The sequence below is a fragment of the Doryrhamphus excisus genome, chromosome 7 (assembly GCF_030265055.1).
Source record: "Doryrhamphus excisus isolate RoL2022-K1 chromosome 7, RoL_Dexc_1.0, whole genome shotgun sequence".
Taxonomy (NCBI): domain Eukaryota; kingdom Metazoa; phylum Chordata; class Actinopteri; order Syngnathiformes; family Syngnathidae; genus Doryrhamphus; species Doryrhamphus excisus.
In genome coordinates, this window is record NC_080472.1 from 22,185,410 (window position 1) to 22,207,999 (window position 22,590).

The 22,590-nt window shown below is 49.8% G+C and overlaps 1 protein-coding gene across 2 annotated transcripts in view; it reads left to right on the forward strand.

Moving 5' to 3' along the window:
• syt1a (synaptotagmin Ia) overlaps nucleotides 1–22,590 on the forward strand; it is a 93,073-nt gene that overhangs the window by 33,394 nt on the left and 37,089 nt on the right. For both annotated transcript variants that reach the window (XM_058078460.1, XM_058078461.1), the window contains exon 3: nucleotides 17,197–17,259. The gene's annotated coding sequence lies outside the window, so the exon portion shown is untranslated. The remainder of the gene's footprint in view (nucleotides 1–17,196; nucleotides 17,260–22,590) is intronic.

Below are 22,590 nucleotides of genomic sequence, written 5' to 3' on the forward strand. Positions count from 1 at the left end.
GAAATAACTTGGAGGCTACCGTTTAGGGCGCTAGCTCTCTAGTTTGCGAGTTAGCATGTGTCTCAAGACAAATTATTACGTTTTGATTCATGTTCATGTTAAAGGTTAAATAACTGTTAGTAGTTATCCTCCCTATCCGTGTGGAAGTGGTAAGTTTTTGGCTTTTTTTTTAAGTTTAAAGGAAATAATTTGGAAGCTACCGTTTAGGGCGCTAGCTCTCTAGTTTGCGAGTTAGCATGTGTCTCAAGACAAATTATTATGTTTTGATTCATGTTCATGTTAAAGGTTAAATAACTGTTAATAGTTATCCTCCCTATCTGTGTGGAAGTGGTAAGTTTTTGGCTTTTTTTAAATTTAAAGGAAATAATTTGGAAGCTACCGTTTAGGTCGCTAGCTCTCTAGTTTGCGAGTTAGCATGTGTCTCAAGACAAATTATTACGTTTTGATTCATGTTCATGTTAAAGGTTAAATAACTGTTAATAGTTATCCTCCCTATCCGTGTGGAAGTGGTACGTTTTTGGCTTTTTTTTTAAGTTTAAAGGAAATAACTTGAAGGCTACCGTTTAGGGCGCTAGCTCTCTAGTTTGCGAGTTAGCATGTGTCTCAAGACAAATTATTACGTTTTGATTCATGTTCATGTTAAAGGTTAAATAACTGTTAATAGTTATCCTCCCTATCCGTGTGGAAGTGGTAAGTTTTTGGCTTTTTTTTAAGTTGAAAGGAAATAACTTGGAGGCTACCGTTTAGGGCGCTAGCTCTCTAGTTTGCGAGTTAGCATGTGTCTCAAGACAAATTATTACGTTTTGATTCATGTTCATGTTAAAGGTTAAATAACTGTTAATAGTTATCCTCCCTATCCGTGTGGAAGTGGTAAGTTTTTGGCTTTTTTTTTAAGTTTAAAGGAAATAACTTGGAGGCTACCGTTTAGGTCGCTAGCTCTCTAGTTAGCATGTGTCTCAAGACCCGGCAGTTGCGCAATATGTTGTAGTACATAAAAAGATGACTTTATGACTTTTAATCTGAAAAAATAATTTGTCTACCCACCAACTATATGTGGTTTTAGTTTTTATTATTTGACGTTTTATTATTATTATAATATTTATTTATTACTAATTGATTTTCTTTATTATTGATTTGTTTATTTTTCATCTTATTTTGTGCGGAAAAATCAACGCTTTTATTGTGGAAAATCGGAACCAAAGCACTGAAAAAGTTTGTATATTTTTCTGTTTTTAATAAATGCGTTTTTTTTTTTTTGGTTTTTTTTTGGAAAACCTGATGTGGCCCAGTCTCACCCAGACCCTAGCTCCAGTGGCCCCCAAGTAAATTGAGTTTGAGACCCCTGTGTTACATCATCCATCCATCTTCTATGGCGCTTGTCCTCACTCGGGTGCTGGAGCCTATCCCAGGACAGTAGAATGTTCCTTTTGAAAGAGACCAGGACTTGAAATTCTACTTGAGACCATGAGACCCCTGTGTTACATCATCCATCCATCTTCTATGGCGCTTGTCCTCACTCGGGTGCTGGAGCCTATCCCAGGACAGTAAAATGTTCCTTTAACAAGAGACCAGGACTTGAAATTCTACTTGAGACCATGAGACCCCTGTGTTACATCATCCATCCATCTTCTATGCCGCTTGTCCTCACTCGGGTGCTGGAGCCTATCCCAGGACAGTAGAATGTTCCTTTTGAAAGAGACCAGGACTTGAAATTCTACTTGAGACCATGAGACCCCTGTGTTACATCATCCATCCATCTTCTATGTCGCTTGTCCTCACTCGGGTGCTGGAGCCTATCCCAGGACAGTAAAATGTTCCTTTTGAAAGAGACCAGGACTTGAAATTCTACTTGAGACCATGAGACCCCTGTGTTACATCATCCATCCATCTTCTATGCCGCTTGTCCTCACTCGGGTGCTGGAGCCTATCCCAGGACAGTAGAATGTTCCTTTTGAAAGAGACCAGGACTTGAAATTCTACTTGAGACCATGAGACCCCTGTGTTACATGATCCATCCATCTTCTATGCCGCTTGTCCTCACTCGGGTGCTGGAGCCTATCCCAGGACAGTAGAATGTTCCTTTTGAAAGAGACCAGGACTTGAAATTCTACTTGAGACCATGAGACCCCTGTGTTACATCATCCATCCATCTTCTATGGCGCTTGTCCTCACTCGGGTGCTGGAGCCTATCCCAGGACAGTAGAATGTTCCTTTTGAAAGAGACCAGGACTTGAAATTCTACTTGAGACCATGAGACCCCTGTGTTACATCATCCATCCATCTTCTATGCCGCTTGTCCTCACTCGGGTGCTGGAGCCTATCCCAGGACAGTAAAATGTTCCTTTAACAAGAGACCAGGACTTGAAATTCTACTTGAGACCATGAGACCCCTGTGTTACATCATCCATCCATCTTCTATGGCGCTTGTCCTCACTCGGGTGCTGGAGCCTATCCCAGGACAGTAAAATGTTCCTTTTGAAAGAGACCAGGACTTGAAATTCTACTTGAGACCATGAGACCCCTGTGTTACATCATCCATCCATCTTCTATGCCGCTTGTCCTCACTCGGGTGCTGGAGCCTATCCCAGGACAGTAGAATGTTCCTTTTGAAAGAGACCAGGACTTGAAATTCTACTTGAGACCATGAGACCCCTGTGTTACATCATCCATCCATCTTCTATGCCGCTTGTCCTCACTCGGGTGCTGGAGCCTATCCCAGGACAGTAGAATGTTCCTTTTGAAAGAGACCAGGACTTGAAATTCTACTTGAGACCATGAGACCCCTGTGTTACATCATCCATCCATCTTCTATGTCGCTTGTCCTCACTCGGGTGCTGGAGCCTATCCCAGGACAGTAGAATGTTCCTTTTGAAAGAGACCAGGACTTGAAATTCTACTTGAGACCATGAGACCCCTGTGTTACATCATCCATCCATCTTCTATGTCGCTTGTCCTCACTCGGGTGCTGGAGCCTATCCCAGGACAGTAGAATGTTCCTTTTGAAAGAGACCAGGACTTGAAATTCTACTTGAGACCATGAGACCCCTGTGTTACATCATCCATCCATCTTCTATGCCGCTTGTCCTCACTCGGGTGCTGGAGCCTATCCCAGGACAGTAGAATGTTCCTTTTGAAAGAGACCAGGACTTGAAATTCTACTTGAGACCATGAGACCCCTGTGTTACATCATCCATCCATCTTCTATGCCGCTTGTCCTCACTCGGGTGCTGGAGCCTATCCCAGGACAGTAGAATGTTCCTTTTGAAAGAGACCAGGACTTGAAATTCTACTTGAGACCATGAGACCCCTGTGTTACATCATCCATCCATCTTCTATGCCGCTTGTCCTCACTCGGGTGCTGGAGCCTATCCCAGGACAGTAGAATGTTCCTTTTGAAAGAGACCAGGACTTGAAATTCTACTTGAGACCATGAGACCCCTGTGTTACATCATCCATCCATCTTCTATGGCGCTTGTCCTCACTCGGGTGCTGGAGCCTATCCCAGGACAGTAGAATGTTCCTTTTGAAAGAGACCAGGACTTGAAATTCTACTTGAGACCATGAGACCCCTGTGTTACATGATCCATCCATCTTCTATGCCGCTTGTCCTCACTCGGGTGCTGGAGCCTATCCCAGGACAGTAGAATGTTCCTTTTGAAAGAGACCAGGACTTGAAAGTCTACTGAGTCTTCATGCCAACCGGAGGCCTCGTGCTTCGTGGCCTCTTCAGGAAGCATCACCAGGCGAGACCCCCGACAATGCGACGTGTTGTCCTCGGAGACGCCGCCGCTTCCCCCCCGCCCCCCACGAGGCCCTCGCCTTCCCTGACTCCTGATCTGTCGCCATTGAGCCAAAGTGTCTTGGACACATTGCGGTCATGCCGAGCTGGAGGAGATATGACAAACACAAAAGGTCGACCTTGTTTGCTTCCGCCTCACGAGACGGCCGAGCTCTGTGGTGCAGCCTGGTACGTTTTGTCATTCGGGCGCTACCTTCTCCGGGAATCCTCACGTCTGAACTCTCCATCAAGCCACGCCTCCTGAGGATCAGCTTGCGGTGATCATCGCATGCGTGCTCCCCGTAACGCCTCAGGGTTGTGTCAGAACCGAGCTAGTTTTTCCCGCGTGGCGCCACGGGGAGGGCGACGTATCCGAGTCCGATGCGGGCGCCGCTGGTTTAATCGCTTCCACTTCCTGCCAGGCGTACTTGTTTGTGAAGAGGCTGCTGTTGTTTTTGCACCGCCAATCACGCGCAGGCGCTTCCTCCGCCGAAGGAAGTTAAGAGGGGGACTATCAGAGCGCCGCTAAGCTACCGTGTCTTCCACAATGGCGGCGGCATCCTGAGCCAAAGCGCCCAGATGCTTGTTTAATGCGGCGTTGGATGCCGCTCGTCGGAATTTTTTGGAGGGGGGGTGTCGTGTTGAAACCTTCTGCCTTTGTGGCCTCATCACTTCCTGCCCCCCCCCCCCACATCTTAATCTTCCCAGCCTGACGAGCTAAACCTCAGCATATCACGATGATGATGGTGATGAAGCGCATTTACGCAAAAGCGCAAAAAAAAAATCGGCGTTAGCATCACAGTCGCCGGGTCGCCACGGCAACTAAAAGTGTGCGGTTATTTCTGCAAAGTGCGTCAGGTTTTCTCACACCTCCGAGAATAAACTCCCAAGCTGCATCGGCAGACAAGAAAAGGATGAGCAACGCCGCCGAAGACGCTTTTGATCGCTTTGGAAAAAGTTCCGGATGCACGGAACCTCAATGGGAACGCTAGCCGAGTGAAGCTGACCTCCAAAGTGGCGATTGAACCCGCATGATGATGTTCTCGTCTCCTGAACGATGGCAGGACCTTCTCCCGTCTCTCAGCGCACAAGCTGATCTCACGCAGGTGCATGTGGCTCTTTGGATGCTGTTGCCATGGAGATGACCCCCCCCCCCCTCTCTCCTCCCCTTCCGCTGGCCTACTTTGGCTCGCCTGCAATTTAGTGAACTTCCGAGATCCTTTTCCCGACGTTACGCAAGCCCCGGCGTGGTGTTTGTTGTCTCTCTCGCTTGCGTTCTTTCTGATCCCGATGGATGTGGACATGTGCCACCGTGGCACGCCGCCGCCATTTGAGAGCAGACTTCTATCTTGACGGAGTGCTGGCGGATTCACCGTGTCGGCCGCAAATGTCGTGGTCTGAGGCCCCCGGCCCGGCAGGTTGAGGCGGGATTGGGAAGGGACACGTGCTGGACTTGAAATGCATTTCAATTAGCATGCCTCCCATCTTATGTAACATGTGTTTGTAGCTTCCAGGCACGTGCCGGATACAAGGAAAAATGAGCAAATATCCTCGGCAGTATCCACGGAAAAAAAACCCCACCCCGTTTCTACATTAGCCAATCAGGATCGCTAATGCATGAATATGCAGTTCCATCACGTAGAACGAAGAATCTGTACCCATTCTTCATATGCGAGTACATTTTATTCCAAAGTCAAAGAGAAATACTCCTTCCCATCATGCTTTGCTGCACTGCTCTGTGAATGTTATGACTGTGTTGTCATTCCATGTAGTACTGCTATCAAGTACCCTGTGTGTATTTACTTATCCGACTCATCCCCTCTAACTGTTATGAATCGTCCATTTGTGTACTTCCTGGACTGGTATGCTGGAGCCTATCCCAGCTGTACTTGGGTGATGGGGCCATTCTTAGTTTTCCCTAATCCGACAAAGAGGAATTACCTCAGTTTGGGAGTACAAGACAGGAAAATACCGTCAGTATGTAGACTGGGTTGATAGGTTGGGTTCTAATGTTGTGGCGCAGCGCAAGGTTGGCATCATTTGGTAGACTGGGCTGCGCCGGGATGGCCGTGGCGGCGCACCGAGGCAGGAGTCCACATTTCAGCTTGGCGCAGTGACAATTTCGCGACCACAAATTTTGTGCTGAAAGCACGCCAGCTCGAACCTGGTCTGTTCTTGGCGCAGGCGAAGCGCAGCCCAAGCGGTGGTAAATTGGCTGACAGGCGCACCGTGCAGATACAAAAAAAAAAAACCTCACAGGGAGTTTTGTTTTGCGCACATTTCAGTGTAAGAACCAAAGACGGCAACCACTATTTAATAGAAGTGTCATCAAAGGCAGATGCTTGGATTAGCCTGCTGCTGTGTTTAATGTAACTGTCAGGAACAGACTCGTCCCACGAGGTGGTGAATGACGTTGACGTATGACGGTAAATGACGAGTGTTAAGATGACACTCGGCTGTGTTAAACACTCTCAACGCCTTCTATCCCCCTTTTTGCCACCATGGAGGCGCGGGTGCGCTGCACTGCGCCAGACTGCGCTGCGCCAGACTGCGCTGCGCCAGACTGCGCTGCGCCAGACTGCGCTGCGCCAGACTGCGCTGCGCCAGACTGCGCCAGACTGCGCTGCGCCAGACTGCGCTGCGCCAGACTGCGCTGCGCCAGACTGCGCTGCGCCAGACTGCGCTGCTTACGAAATTTGCAAAGTGCGTCGGTCGCAAGTATTGTATTGTTAGTTCGTACGGAAGCGACCAGCCGGCATTTTCCGATTTCCCACACTGGGACGCCATTTTGTCATGTGAGAAAACATGTTAGCTAATGTAGCAATCCTGTGATAAAAGCAATTAATTGATTTACGTTTTTTGCTCGGGGCGTCGACTGTGCTTGACGACAACAAAGTCCACCTTGGAGACATTAGTGACGATGCGGCGAATGTTAGCATTAGCGGCTAGCTGACGATGTGACGTATCTGGACCTTTGCTTTCTGCCTGACTGGAGAAAGGCCGGCGTGATTGGCAGGTTAAACTCTTCAAGGTCAGCCTGCGCTCCTTTCCCGTATAGATTACCGTGGTAATATCTCTCCTGTCGAGTGTCACCCCCCCCCCCTGCCCCCCCCCCCCCCTCCTGCTTGACTGCTTTTCCACTGAGATGCTAAGATTGCGTCCCTGCCGCTCTCCATGCCTTTTACGTAAGCCAGCAAAGGTTGTTGAGCATGGAGATGCTGCACCGCCAGTCATATCTGTAATTGTGACATTTAGCGATAGCGCCGGGGGGGTGAGGTGGGGGGGGGGGGGGGGGGGGGGGGGTTGTGTGCACATCAGAATCATTCAAGGGGTCCGACATCATGCATTGCGTGGCCCGGTGTTGTTTTTTCTGGAAAATGATAGGAGGTGATGAGCAGAAGGATCGGAGGAGCAAATGTGAAAACACAGCAGGAAGAGGAGAAGCGGTGCAGATGGCTGCTCAGCAAATATTCTCCTGCTCGTTCTTTGTTTGGGACGCTCGCATATTTAGCAGCGCATCTTCAATCACCGCCGATGCGTCCTTCTTGCCCACGCTGCATCAGACCTGCTCGTGTGTGAGAGGCTCACAGACCCGCCCATCCTCAGCCTGCGATCCCTAGCCTGGTTTTACCTTTTAGAGCAGACTCTCCAGGCTTCCAAGGGGTCCCTGGACATCAGCACCTTAGCCCACCACCAGCGACTCCCCACTCGGCCTCCAAACACTCCATGATCACCTGGAAGATGGAGTCTACACAAGTACCTGCCGTGGAAGATGGAGTCTACTCAAGTACCTGATGTAGAAGATGGAGTCTACATGAGTACCTCAGGTGGAAGAAGGAGTCTACACGAATACCTGAAGTGGAAGATGGAGTCTACACAAGTACCTGATGTGGAAGATGGAGTCTACACGAGTACCTGACCTGGAAGATGAAGTCTTCACAAGTACCTGACGTAGAAGATGAAGATGAAGTCTAGATGAGTACCTGAGGTGGAAGATGGAGTCAACACGAGTACCTGACGTGGAAGATGGAGTCTACACAAGAGCCGGACGTGGAAGATGAAGTCTAGATGGAGTCTACATAAGTATCCAACGTAGAAGATGAAGTCTACACGAGTACCTGAGGTGGAAGATGGAGTCTACACAAGTACCTGACGTAGAAGATGAAGTCTAGATGAGTACCTGAGGTGGAAGATGGAGTCTACACGAGTACCTCAGGTGGAAGATGGAGTCAACACAAGTACCTCAGGTGGAAGATGGAGTCAACACAAGTACCTCAGGTGGAAGATGGAGTCAACACAAGTACCTGACGTGGAAGATGAAGTCTACACGAGTGCCTGACGTAGAAGATGAAGTCTACACCAGTACCTGAGGTGGAAGATGGAGTCTACACAAGCACCTGACATGGAAGATGGAGTCTACACAAGCACCTGACATGGAAGATGGAGTCTACACAAGTACCTGACGTAGAAGATGAAGTCTCGATGAGTACCTAAGGTGGAAGATGACTTAGAAGATGGAGTCTACACAAGTGCCTGAGGTGGAAGATGAAGTCTACACAAGTACCTGCCATAGAAGATGGAGTCTACACAAGTACTTGATGTGGAAGATGGAGTCTATACAAGTACCTGAGGTGGAAGATGGAGTCTACACAAGTACCTGAGGTGGAAGATGGAGTCTACACAAGTACCTGACATGGAAGATGGAGTCTACACAAGTACCTGAGGTGGAAGATGGAGTCTACACGAGTACCTGATGTAGAAGATGGAGTCTACACGAGTACCTGAGGTGGAAGATGGAGTCTACACGAGTACCCGAGGTGGAAGATGGAGTCTACACGAGTACCTGAGGTGGAAGATGGAGTCTACACAAGTACCTGAGGTGTAAGATGAAGCGAGTGGCGGTTCAGGCAAACGTTACGGCTGATCTACGGAGGCGTGTGGCGTCCTGGCCTCGTTAAAGACTACTTTGTGTCGCCGGAGTGCATCTCCAATCCCGGGCGGCCGGCGGATGAAGCCGGCGTGCGGAGCAGGGACCCAACCGGAGAGAAGTCCAATTTTTCCCTCTTATTGGCGGTGATGTATCCAAAGTGGCAGAGTGCAGTGCAGCGTGGCGGCAGGAGGCCACACCGAGAGAAGATGAAGTGCTGAGAGCGTGCGTGTTTGGACTTCCTGTTCCCACGCTGGGCCAACGGAACCGAACGATGTCGCTGTGCTTCTCCTCCGCATGCATGGATCCACATGATGGAACGCCCGTCAAGGTGACCTCAGACAAATGACACAAGGTTTCCATGGGGTGCCCCCCGCCCCTCCCCCCTCCACAAGGTTGCTATGGATGCCTGTCCATCAAAAGTTGACCCCCGCTTGCCGTTTCTTCAATCGCTGCTATAAAAGGAAACGGGCTCGAACGTAGAATGGACACCTGCAGGTGTCTGGGATTTTAACACCTGAACTACAATAGGAGCATCAATCATCCATTCCCCTTCCAGCAAACACATGGACCCCCCCCCGGCCACCGCACACAGGAACCCCCCCCCCTTCTTGTATTGCTTGACAGAGTCAATTGTGTGTAACGAGCGATTGTGCGGTGGTGTTGTGTTTTTATCTGGTGTGCACACGTTTGGAAGCACACACTCGCTCAGCGGGATTTGCTGCTTCCACCAATCACCTTGGCCGGCACCACGGCTACGGTGCACCCTGGGGGGCGGGGGGTGCAGAAGGGGGGGCAACCATCCATTGTGTGCTTAAACATGAATCAGTACTTGGATTCCGGTCTAAAAGTTTAAGGGGAACGTCTCCTCCCCTCAGCAAACATCTGCCTGATATCAGAGCTGTTGGCAGGTCTTGCTGACCCCACCAGGTGGGTCTATGTGTGTGTGTGCGTGTGCATACGTGTGTGTGTGTGTGTGTGTGTGCTGTCTGCCGCACCGGGTGTTGCTGAAAAGGAACACCTGGGCCCGTTGAAAGAGTTCTCTGAATAGTTCCATATTTGAACAGCCACTTATCCAGCGGCGAGCCTGTCAGGGATTGGCGGCTGCTTCCTGTCGGAGGGGGCGAGCGAGGAAGCGGATGGTGGGGGGGGGGGGGGGGGAGGAAGAGATGGGACGGCGGAGCTAGGCGGCAATTAAAACTGGAAATACACTGAAGCAACCACCAGCTTTAACCCCCCCCCCCCCCCGACTGTTAGCACTGACACTAAACATGATTCATATAATAACATCTAGCTATCTATGTATACTACATCTAGATCTACGTATAGACGTATATATCTACATATAGATCTACATATAGATGTCCAGTTCTACATCTATATGTCTAGATCTACATCCAGGTGGAGATCTATGTGTCTAGATCTTGCTGACCTGCCGTGACCCCCATTGGAACTTAGTTCACTTCACTACTACTTGTTCTCCTGGTAGTAGTCATGTACTAGTAGTCATGTCATGGTATTCCTGGTAGTAGTCATGTACTAGTAGTCATGTCATGGTATTCCTGGTAGTAGTCATGTACTAGTAGTCATGTCATGGTATTCCTGGTAGTAGTCATGTACTGATATATTCATGTCATGGTATTCCTGGTAGTAGTCATGTACTGATATATTTATGTCATGGTATTCCTGGTAGTAGTCATGTACTGGTATTCCTGGTAGTAGTCATGTACTAGTAGTCATGTCATGGTATTCCTGGTAGTAGTCATGTACTAGTAGTCATGTCATGGTATTCCTGGTAGTAGTCATGTACTAGTAGTCATGTCATGGTATTCCTGGTAGTAGTCATGTACTAGTAGTCATGTCATGGTATTCCTGGTAGTAGTCATGTACTAGTAGTCATGTCATGGTATTCCTGGTAGTAGTCATGTACTAGTAGTCATGTCATGGTATTCCTGGTAGTAGTCATGTACTAGTAGCCATGTCATGGTATTCCTGGTAATAGTCATGTACTAGTAGTCATGTCGTGGTATTCCTGGTAGTAGTCATGTACTAGTAGTCATGTCATGGTATTCCTGGTAGTAGTCATGTACTAGTAGTCATGTCATGGTATTCCTGGTGGTAGTCATGTACTAGTAGTCATGTCATGGTATTCCTGGTAGTAGTCATGTACTGGTATTCCTGGTAGTAGTCATGTACTAGTACTCATGTCATGGTATTCCTGGTAGTAGTCATGTACTGATATATTCATGTCATGGTATTCCTGGTAGTAGTCATGTACTGATATATTCATGTCATGGTATTCCTGGTAGTAGTCATGTACTAGTACTAATGTCATGGTATTCCTGGTAGTAGTCATGTACTAGTAGTCATGTCATGGTATTCCTGGTAGTAGTCATGTACTGATATATTCATGTCATGGTATTCCTGGTAGTAGTCATGTACTGATATATTTATGTCATGGTATTCCTGGTAGTAGTCATGTACTGGTATTCCTGGTAGTAGTCATGTACTAGTAGTCATGTCATGGTATTCCTGGTAGTAGTCATGTACTAGTAGTCATGTCATGGTATTCCTGGTAGTAGTCATGTACTAGTAGTCATGTCATGGTATTCCTGGTAGTAGTCATGTACTAGTAGTCATGTCATGGTATTCCTGGTAGTAGTCATGTACTAGTAGTCATGTCATGGTATTCCTGGTAGTAGTCATGTACTAGTAGTCATGTCATGGTATTCCTGGTAGTAGTCATGTACTAGTAGCCATGTCATGGTATTCCTGGTAATAGTCATGTACTAGTAGTCATGTCGTGGTATTCCTGGTAGTAGTCATGTACTAGTAGTCATGTCATGGTATTCCTGGTAGTAGTCATGTACTAGTAGTCATGTCATGGTATTCCTGGTGGTAGTCATGTACTAGTAGTCATGTCATGGTATTCCTGGTAGTAGTCATGTACTGGTATTCCTGGTAGTAGTCATGTACTAGTACTCATGTCATGGTATTCCTGGTAGTAGTCATGTACTGATATATTCATGTCATGGTATTCCTGGTAGTAGTCATGTACTGATATATTCATGTCATGGTATTCCTGGTAGTAGTCATGTACTAGTACTAATGTCATGGTATTCCTGGTAGTAGTCATGTACTAGTAGACATGTCATGGTATTCCTGGTAGTAGTCATGTACTGATATATTCATGTCATGGTATTCCTGGTAGTAGTCATGTACTAGTAGTCATGTCATGGTATTCCTGGTAGTAGTCATGTACTGATATATTCATGTCATGGTATTCCTGGTAGTAGTCATGTACTGGTATTCCTGGTAGTAGTCATGTACTAGTAGTCATGTACTGGTATTCCTGGTAGTAGTCATGTACTGATATATTCATGTCATGGTATTCCTGGTAGTAGTCATGTACTGATATATTTATGTCATGGTATTCCTGGTAGTAGTCATATACTGGTATTCCTGGTAGTAGTCATGTACTAGTAGTCATGTCATGGTATTCCTGGTAGTAGTCATGTACTAGTAGTCATGTCATGGTATTCCTGGTAGTAGTCATGTACTAGTAGTCATGTCATGGTATTCCTGGTAGTAGTCATGTACTAGTAGTCATGTCATGGTATTCCTGGTAATAGTCTTGTACTAGTAGTCATGGTATTCCTGGTAGTAGTCATGTACTGATATATTCATGTCATGGTATTCCTGGTAGTAGTCATGTACTGGTATTCCTGGTAGTAGTCATGTACTAGTAGTCATGTACTGGTATTCCTGGTAGTAGTCATGTACTGATATATTCATGTCATGGTATTCCTGGTAGTAGTCATGTACTGATATATTTATGTCATGGTATTCCTGGTAGTAGTCATATACTGGTATTCCTGGTAGTAGTCATGTACTAGTACTCATGTCATGGTATTCCTGGTAGTAGTCATGTACTAGTAGACATGTCATGGTATTCCTGGTAGTAGTCATGTACTAGTAGTCATGTCATGGTATTCCTGGTAGTAGTCATGTACTAGTAGTCATGTCATGGTATTCCTGGTAGTAGTCATGTACTAGTAGTCATGTCATGGTATTCCTGGTAATAGTCTTGTACTAGTAGTCATGGTATTCCTGGTAGTAGTCATGTACTGATATATTCATGTCATGGTATTCCTGGTAGTAGTCATGTACTGGTATTCCTGGTAGTAGTCATGTACTAGTAGTCATGTACTGGTATTCCTGGTAGTAGTCATGTACTGATATATTCATGTCATGGTATTCCTGGTAGTAGTCATGTACTGATATATTTATGTCATGGTATTCCTGGTAGTAGTCATATACTGGTATTCCTGGTAGTAGTCATGTACTAGTACTCATGTCATGGTATTCCTGGTAGTAGTCATGTACTAGTAGACATGTCATGGTATTCCTGGTAGTAGTCATGTACTAGTAGCCATGTCATGGTATTCCTGGTAGTAGTCATGTACTAGTAGCCATGTCATGGTATTCCTGGTAGTAGTCATGTACTAGTAGCCATGTCATGGTATTCCTGGTAGTAGTCATGTACTAGTAGTCATGTCATGGTATTCCTGGTAGTAGTCATGTACTAATAGTCATGTACTGGTATTCCTGGTAGTACTCATGTACTAATAGTCATGTCATGGTATTACTGGTAGTAGTCATCTACGAGTAGTCATGTCATGGTATTCCCGGTAGTAGTCATGTACTACTAGTCATGTACGAGTAGTCATGTCATGGTATTCCCGGTAGTAGTCATGTACTAGTAGTCATGTCATGGTATTCCTGGTAGTAGTCATGTACTACTAGTCATGTCATGGTATTCCCGGTAGTAGTCATGTACTACTAGTCATGTCATGGTATTCCTGGTAGTAGTCATGTACTACTAGTCATGTCATGGTATTCCTGGTAGTAGTCATGTACTAGTAGTCATGTCATGGTATTCCTCCAGCAACGTGTGGAGTCCAACACGTGCTGCCTCCAAGTTCCTACTTGTCATCTTCCACCAGCCCCCGTTGGAGACGTTGGAGACGTTGGAGACGTTGGAGACGTAGATGTTTCCAGGCCGCAGGTGTGAGAGGGAATGGCCTCAGCAGGATTTGGGTTGGGCATAAACCTCAATAAACTCCACTCCTCTTCCTCAGCTCATTTTGGAGCCAAGCGGGAGCCTGCTGAGGGACAAAGTGGCCCTGGTCGCATCTCCTCACGTGCACAGGCACGTGCATGTGCACGCCCAGTAAATCCAGGAAAAGCATCCAGGATCCAGGCTGTGTTAATCATTAGCTCCATCTCCATGTTTGCTTTGTCTCCTTTGTGTCGTCCATAGTGTCGCGTGTCAGAGCCGGGCGCTTTATTTACTCTGACATCTGCACGCCGCACATCAGGACGTGCTCTTTTCCTCGCACCGCATCACGCTTTCCATCTACCTGACACACTCTATTACGGCGAGCGGAAGCGGCTGCCATTTTCCCCGCTGATAATCCGTCCCGCGACAGAATACTCAGACAACGCCCGGGTATTTTGGTTGCACAATGGTTAGCAGGCCACACAGCTAGGATGCTTCATAAACCTCTAGGACGCTTCATCAAACCTTTAGGATGCTTCATAAACCTCTAGGACGCTTCATCAATCCTCAAGGAGCTTCATCAAACCTCTAGGACGCTTCATCAATCCTCAAGGAGCTTCAGCAAACCTCTAGGATGCTTCATCAACCCTCTAGGACGCTTCATCAATCCTCAAGGAGCTTCATCAAACCTCTAGGACACTTCATCAACCCTCTAGGATGCTTCATCCATCCTCAAGGATCTTCATCAAACCTCTAGGATGCTTCCTCCACCCTCTAGGACGCTTCATCAATCCTCAAGGAGCTTCAGCAAACCTCTAGGACGCTTCATCAATCCTGTAGGTCGCTTCATCAACCCTCTAGGACGCTTCATCAACCCTCAAGGAGCTTCATCAAGCCTCAAGGAGCTTCATCAAACCTCTAGGATGCTTCATCAACCCTCTAGGACGCTTCATCAATCCTCAAGGACCTTCATCAAACCTCTAGGACACTTCATCAACCCTCTAGGACGCTTCATCAACCCTCAAGGAGCTTCATCAACCCTCAAGGAGCTTCATCAAACCTCTAGGATGCTTCATCAACCCTCTAGGACGCTTCATCAATCCTCAAGGAGCTTCATCAAACCTCTAGGACGCTTCATCAACCCTCTAGGATGCTTCATCCATCCTCAAGGAGCTTCATCAAACCTCTAGGACGCTTCATCAACCCTCTAGGACGCTTCATCAAACCTCTAGGACGCTTCATCAACCCTCTAGGACGCTTCATCAACCCTCTAGGACGCTTCATCAACCCTCTAGGAGGCTTCATCAACCCTCCAGGACGCTTGATCAGACCTCCAGGACGCTTGATCAGACCTCTAGGACGCTTCGTCAGACCTCTAGGACGCTTCCTCCACCCTGTAGGACGCTTCATCAAACCTCTAGGAGGCTTCATCAACCCTCCAGGACCCTTCATCAACCCTTAGGACGCTTCATCAGACCTCTAGGACGCTTCATCAACCCTCTAGGATGCTTCATCAACCCTCTAGGATGCTTCATCAACCCTCTAGGACGCTTCATCAACCCTCTAGGACGCTTCATCAACCCTCTAGGACGCTTCTTCAACCCTCTAGGGCGCTTCATCTACTCTCTTGAAGCTTCATCAACCCTCTAGGACGCTTCATCAACCCTCTAGGACGCTTCTTCAACCCTCTAGGGCGCTTCATCTACTCTCTTGAAGCTTCATCAACCCTCTAGGACGCTTCATCAACCCTCCAGGAAGCTTCATCAGATCTCCAGGACACTTCATCAGACCTCTAGGACACTTCTTCAACCCTCTAGGACGCTTCATCAACCCTCTAGGACGCTTCATCAACCCTCTAGGACGCTTCATCAACCCTCTAGGATGCTTGATAAACCCTCTAGGACGCTTCATCAACCCTCTAGGACGCTTCATCAACCCTCTAGGACGCTTCATCAACCCTTTAGGAGCTTCATCAACCCTCTAGGATGCTTCATTAACCCTCTAGGGCGCTTCATCAACCCTCTAGGGCGCTTCATCAACCCTCTAGGACGCTTCATCAATCCTCCAGGGCGCTTCATCAACCCTCTAGGGCGCTTCATCTACTCTCTTGAAGCTTCATCAACCCTCTAGGGCGCTTCATCTACTCTCTTGAAGCTTCATCAACCCTCTAGGGCGCTTCATCAACCCTCTAGGGCGCTTCATCAATCCTCCAAGACACTTCATCAACCCTTAGGACGCTTCATCAGACATCTAGGACGCTTCATCAACCCTCTCGAAGCATCATCAACCCTCTAGGAGCTTCATCAACCCTCCAGGAGGCTTCATCAACCCTCCAGGACGCTTCATCAGACCTCTAGGACGCTTCATCAGACCTCTAGGACACTTCATCAACCCTCTAGGACGCTTCATCAACCCTCTAGCACGCTTCATCAACCCTCTAGGCGCTTCATAAACCCTCTAGGACGCTTCATCAACCCTCCAGGACGCTTCATCAACCCTCTAGGGCGCTTCATCAACCCTCTAGGACGCTTCATCAACCCTCTAGGACGCTTCATCAACCCTCTAGAAGGGTATACTTAGGAGGGTATACTAGCTTTCCATCCTAAAAGGCCAAAGGTTACCAAAGTAAGGTGTGTAGAAGATCTTGTACTGGATGTTGTGTAATATCTGTGTGCCCCTTTTATCACTTATAGCGGGGGGGGACCGTGATAAGCGAGGGACAGACATGATGTCCAGGTCTCGTCTGCTGATGAGTGACAGGACTGTACTTTCATGTAGAAGGTCGTGAAGCACATCCCATAATTAGCACCTGCAGACTGCGAGCATGCTCTTTAAGGCTCTTTAAGGCTCTTTAAGGCTCCTGCAGGTGACACACACGACCGCCCCCACCCCCCACCCCCCATGGGGGAGCCGCTTATGGCCGGGGAGGGGTGCGAGGCTTTGAGGGGACGCCCATCATGTTCCCTTAAAGAGAGGAAGATGGAGACCACTCGGCATCATAGTCCTTCAATGTTTGTTTGTCTGAAGCCCCCCCCTGCCCCCGCCCCCCCCCCCCCACACACACACACACATTGATTGTTGTTTTGGTGGAGCAGAGTGTGTGAGTGGGTGGGGAGAAAATGTCAGAAAATAGTGAGCGTAGGGTTGGGGGGGGGGATATAGGGGGGGATATGTGCACTTTGTCTGACAGCAGAGGAAGAGAGCGAGTGTTGGGGGTGGGGGCTGTGGTGGGCTTGAGTAGGTGGGCGGGAATAGAGGAGCGAGTGTCACGGACTGAGAGAGAGCGAGCGAGAGAGAGAGAGAGAGAGAGAGGGAGAGAGGGCGAGCGAGCGCCAGCCGCTCGCTGGATGCTCAAGTGTGCCATCGGGAGTGTTTCGGTAGCCGCGGCGCCGCTCATTTCTTTTGATTTGCTTTCTTTGTGCCGCACAGACGCAACTTGACGCCCTTCCCGGGGTTGGGACCTGCGCTCTCCGGAGGACAGCCTGCCGCCAGGTAGGACGTGCAGCTGACACGCACACACACACGCACACACACACACGTGATGTCGTGGTTCTTGGAAAATCCAAACAGAAGTGGGCGGGGGCATGGTGACAGGTGTCAAATCAGGAGTGACAGGTTGACTGAAACATCCCAAGATGGGTTTAAGGGGCGTCTCGCTGAGCGTCACCATCATCCTGGTGGAGACATCACAGCATATCATATCAAACATCCGAGCGAGATGAGACATTTGGGTGCTGGTTTATGGAGCGTACGCGGACACTTCCAACACAACTTCCTGGGGGGGGCGGGGGGGGCGCACATGGAAGCCAGATGCTGTGTTTCCAAAAGAGCCTCGAATGTCCACAGTGCACGTGAGCGTGCACGAGGCAACCTGGGCTGTGGTTGGATGGTGGCCCCACGGGGTCCACTGGGTCCTGGGCTGCCTGGCCGGGACGGGGCTTTCCTCACCCTCACCTGGACCCATGACCTTGGCATGACCTTGGACTTGGGGTGCGCCGTGAGAGACACGTGGGTGTCCTGTGGGTGTGAGCCGGAGGCGTTAGCACGAAGGTGTCAAACTCAAGGCCCGGGGGCCGATTTAGTCCGTCAAATGTTACATTTAAATAAAGACTTATTATTATTATTATTATTCAGTTTTATTCATTAGTTTTTCTACTGCTAAAATATTTGTATATATGTCATTATTGACTAGAATACTTCTTTGTCTATATGTGCCCTGTGATTGGCTGGCCACCAGTCCAGGGTGGACCCCGCCTCTCACCCAAAGACGGCTGGGATAGGCTCCAGCACCCTGGTAGAAAATGAATGAATAATTATTGACTATTGACACCCTCGGCTATCTCTGTGTGGAGTTTGTTCTCCCCGTGCATGGGGGGGCTTTTCTTCGGGTACTCCGCCCCCCCCCCCCCCCCCCCATTCCAAAAATTGGTGACTCCAAATTGTCCATAGGTATGAATGGGGGGGGGGTGGTTGTATAATGAATGATTATTTACTGTAAACAGAAATATCCATAAGATGCTAAAAGGGTCATGAAGAAGAGTCACAGGTAACCACGCCTGCCCGAGGCCCACAGGTTGACGCCCCCCTCCAGGCTTTTTATCGTCAGCTTTGTGCGGACGCTCGAATGTGTGTTGCATGGTGACCGCGACCTTCCATCCGTGCACGTTCCCGCCCCGAGCTCCGCTCCTCTCGCTCCACTGGTTTGCTGTCGACGTGACTCAATGCCCTCCTGCGCTTTGATTGGGCGGCCTCTCTCCGCGGGGGTGGGGGTGGGGGTGGAATCAGGAGAGCCGTTGCATTCGACCCGACGTCCCGCCGCAGCCTGTTGGCTGGCACGAATCGGCCGCCCCGGCCTGACTCCTAAGGTGATGGTCCGTGGCCCCAACCGCTGCACCCCCCACCCCCAAACTAGAGCACCCTGTAAGCCCTGAAGGTCCTTCTCAGAAGCAACGGCCTGTTTGCTCAGGCCTTGCTGAGCTGGATCAGCACCACGGACAGTCCCCAGCATCCTGGCTGTCCGTTGAGTCAAATCTTCTGTATGTTTCTGTTGGTGATTAAAGATGGCCCTCAAGGGCCTCGTCACGCTGCCGGTGTTTGCGCTCAAGTGCACGCACACACACACGCACCCGCGCAACGCACGCACACACTCGCACACACACGCACGCGGAGGAATATGTAAACACGTCTCAGCATGACATTGATTGTACACAACACGGGCAAACACACACCACGTGCAGCCCCCGCAGCCTGACACCAACAACAGCGTCTTGCCCTGCGGCCCCACTTCTCAGCAACGGACAGGCAGCCCCCCCCCCCCCCACTTCGCTCCCCCGTACCACATGTGGCCTAACCAATGGGGTCATCTGTAACGTGGAAGCGTGGGCCAGCGTTGGCAAATGTGAGCCAGCGTTAGCCAGCGTTAGCCAGCGTTAGCCAGCGTTAGCCAGCGTTGGCAAGCGCTAGCAAGCATTAGCAAGCATTGGCAAGCACTAGCCAGTGCTAGCCAGCGTTGGCAAGTGTTGGCAAACGTTGGCCAGCGTTGGCAAGCGTTAGCCAGCGTTGGCAAGCGCTAGCAAGTATTAGCAGGCGTTGGCAAGTATTAGCAAGCGTTGGCAAATATTAGGTAGCGTTTGCAAGCGTTAGCAATCACTAGCCAGCGTTAGCCAGCTTTGGCAAGCGTTAGCCAGCTTTGGCAAGCGTTAGCCAGCTTTGGCAAGCGTTAGCCAGCGTTGGCAAGCATTAGCCAGCTTTGGCAATCGTTAGCCAGCGTTGGCAAGCGCTAGCAAGCATTGGCAAGTAGTAGCAAACGTTGGCAAACGTTGGCAAACGTTGGCAAGTATTAGCAAGCGTTGGCAAGCGTGAGCCAGCATTAGCAAGCGTTGGCAAGTATTAGCAAGCAGGACAAGCGTTAGCAAGCACTAGCCAACGCTAGCCAGCTAGTTGGCATTGGAAAGTGTTGGCAAGCGTTAACAAGCATTAGCAAGCGTTGACAAGCGTTGGCAAGTATTAGCTAGCGTTTGCAAGCGTTAGCAATCACTAGCCAGCGTTAGCCAGCTTTGGAAAGCGTTAGCCAGCTTTGGAAAGCGTTAGCCAGCTTTGGCAAGCGTTAGCCAGCTTTGGCAAGCGTTAGCCAGCATTGGCAAGCGTTAGCCAGCGTTGGCAAGCGTTAGCCAGCTTTGGCAAGCGTTAGCCAGTGTTGGCAAGCGTTAGCCAGCGTTGGCAAGCGTTAGCCAGCGTTGGCAAGCGTTAGCCAGCGTTGGCAAGCGTTAGCCAGCGTTGGCAAGCGCTAGCCAGCGTTGGCAAGTAGTAGCAAACGTTGGCAAACGTTGGCAAGTATTAGCAAGCGTTGGCAAGCGTGAGCCAGCATTAGCAAGCGTTGGCAAGTATTAGCAAGCGGGACAAGCGTTAGCAAGCACTAGCCAACGCTAGCCAGCTAGTTGGCGTTGGAAAGTGTTGGCAAGCGCTAGCAAGCATTAGCAAGCGTTGACAAGCGTTGGCAAGCGTTAGCAACCGTGAGCAAGCATTGGCAAGCGTTAGCCAGCTTTGGCAAATGTTGGCAAGCGTTAGCAAGCGCTAGCAAGCGTTAGCAAGCGCTAGCAAGCATTGACAAGCGCTAGGAAGCATTGGCAAGCGTTAGCATCATAGCGCGGGCACGAGACAAATGGTGTGGTAATAACAAACGTTGCTGTCATGAAGACGCCGTCAGGCCCCCGCCTGTTTGGAACCCCTGGGACGCTGGCCAACCGTCACCCCCTGTCAAGGGCGCGTGGTTCTGGTGGTTAGTGTTGTCCATTTCAGCTTTGGGCGCCCCAAAGTGTCGGTTATGCGGCACCCCAACACCGGGGCCCAACGGTGCACTGCATTGATGGAAGAGACTCGGCTGGAGGGAAGTTCTGGCTTCCTGTCTTATTTCCACGGGTCGGCGCCTCTTGAATCTCAGCGTTGCTTAGCTGCAATTAAAGGACGGGCCGTGCCAGGAGGCTATCTGCCAGAGGTTATCTTCACATCTTCTTTTACTTCCTCCAAACTCTGTCCTCTGATGCTCCTCACCGGGTGCGGCGCGCCGCAAATGGAGGCTAATCGCTGATCTCGCACGTCGATTCGGGGAGCGCATTATCCACCATCCCCGTCACCGAGGAACAGATCCCATTACCGATGTGTCCCACGCTGGCTTTGTACCCTCACAAGGTTGAGCAGAGCAGCCGTCAGCGTGAGTTTGAGCGCCAGCGCAGCTTTGGGAAGCCATGGCCGCCTTTTATGCACGGAAGCCACAGGGAGACCCCCCCCTCCCCGTCCCCCATCCCCCCTCCCACCACCAAATAGCTGCACCACATCGGTGCATTATTCATCCCTTGTCACCTTCCCTCACCGCCACGAGTCGTGACTGCAATTTGGGGGTGTTTTGAACGGGAGCGGGGGGGGGGCTCCTCGCTAAAGTTTGAATGAACCAAATCAAGCTCGCTCGCTCCGATCTTCTCCCGGTGAGTGAAATGATTCCGGAATAATCCACGCTGGTGATCTTCTAAATGCCGCTTGAACGCTCCGAATCAGCTCGCCTTTATTCCCACGCTACACGCCATCGGTGTACATAACCTCCGCCGCCATTAGCCCCCACCCGGACACCCCTCCGTGGAAGCAAATTACCCAGGATGCACCGGGGAGAGAGTGCGGATTATGGCGGCTTGAATCTGACATTCACTGAATACACTTTGCTAATGGACTGTCAGTGTGTGTGTGTGTGTGTGTGCGCCCCCGGGGGTGAGGTGTCTGGTACCGGGGTCACCTGACACCCTGATTTCAGGAACACACGCTGGCAACAAAAGAAGAAAAAACACACGTTCTTCCATTTTCCATCCTTCTTTTATGCCGCTTCTCCTCATGAGGGTGGGGGGGGGGGTGGCATGCTGGAGCCTATCCCAGCTGACTTCAGGCGTCCCTATTTTCCTGACTCCACCCATCATCAAGCGCCTCGCTTTGCGGGTCACGTGGTTCCTAGCAAGCGATGATCAACTGGGGCCCCTCGCCCAAAGTCGGCTGGGATAGGCTCCAGCATGCCCCCGCCACCCTCATGAGGAGAAGATTTGGGAGACAAAAGTGAAGGACCGTGCTTTTGTCTGCTTTTGGAGATCAGCGCCGGTGTCCCACCTCAGGTGCCCCCCCCCACCCCACCCCAGGCCTGCCTGTCAATCACTTTGGGGCCGCCCCACACTCCACTAAGCTTGAGTGACGCGCTGCTAGCCACGCGCTAACCTTTGTGGCGGTGTGTTTGCACGCACACTGCACATTTATCTGCTCCTCTCTCTCCTTTAGCAGCCGTCAAGGACTGTCCTTGTCAGGTGATTTGGGCGTATTGATCGCTGTATTGATCCTCTTCAACAGCATGTAGAATGCGCCCTATCATGTCCCAGCACACACCATTAAGCACTCATCTTTTTCTTTGCTAGCTCAGGGGCGCTGGCTCGTGGGTGCTGGCTCATGGGCGCTCGCTCATGGGTGCTAGCTCATGGGTACTGGCTCATGGGTGCTGGCTCATTGGCGCTGGCTCATGGGCGCTAGCTCATGGGCGCTAGCTCATGGGCGCTAGCTCATGTCGCTAGCTCATGGTGCTAGCTCATGGGTGCTAGCTCAGAGCCACTAGCTCAGGGGCGCTGGCTCATGTCGCTAGATCAAGGGCGCTAGCTCAGAGGTGCTAACTCAGGGGCGCTGGCTCATGTCGCTAGATCAAGGGTGCTAGCTCATGGACGCTAGCTCAGGGTGCTAGCTCATGGGCGCGAGCTCAGGACACTAGCTCATGGGTGCTAGCTCAGGCGCTAGCTCAGGGCA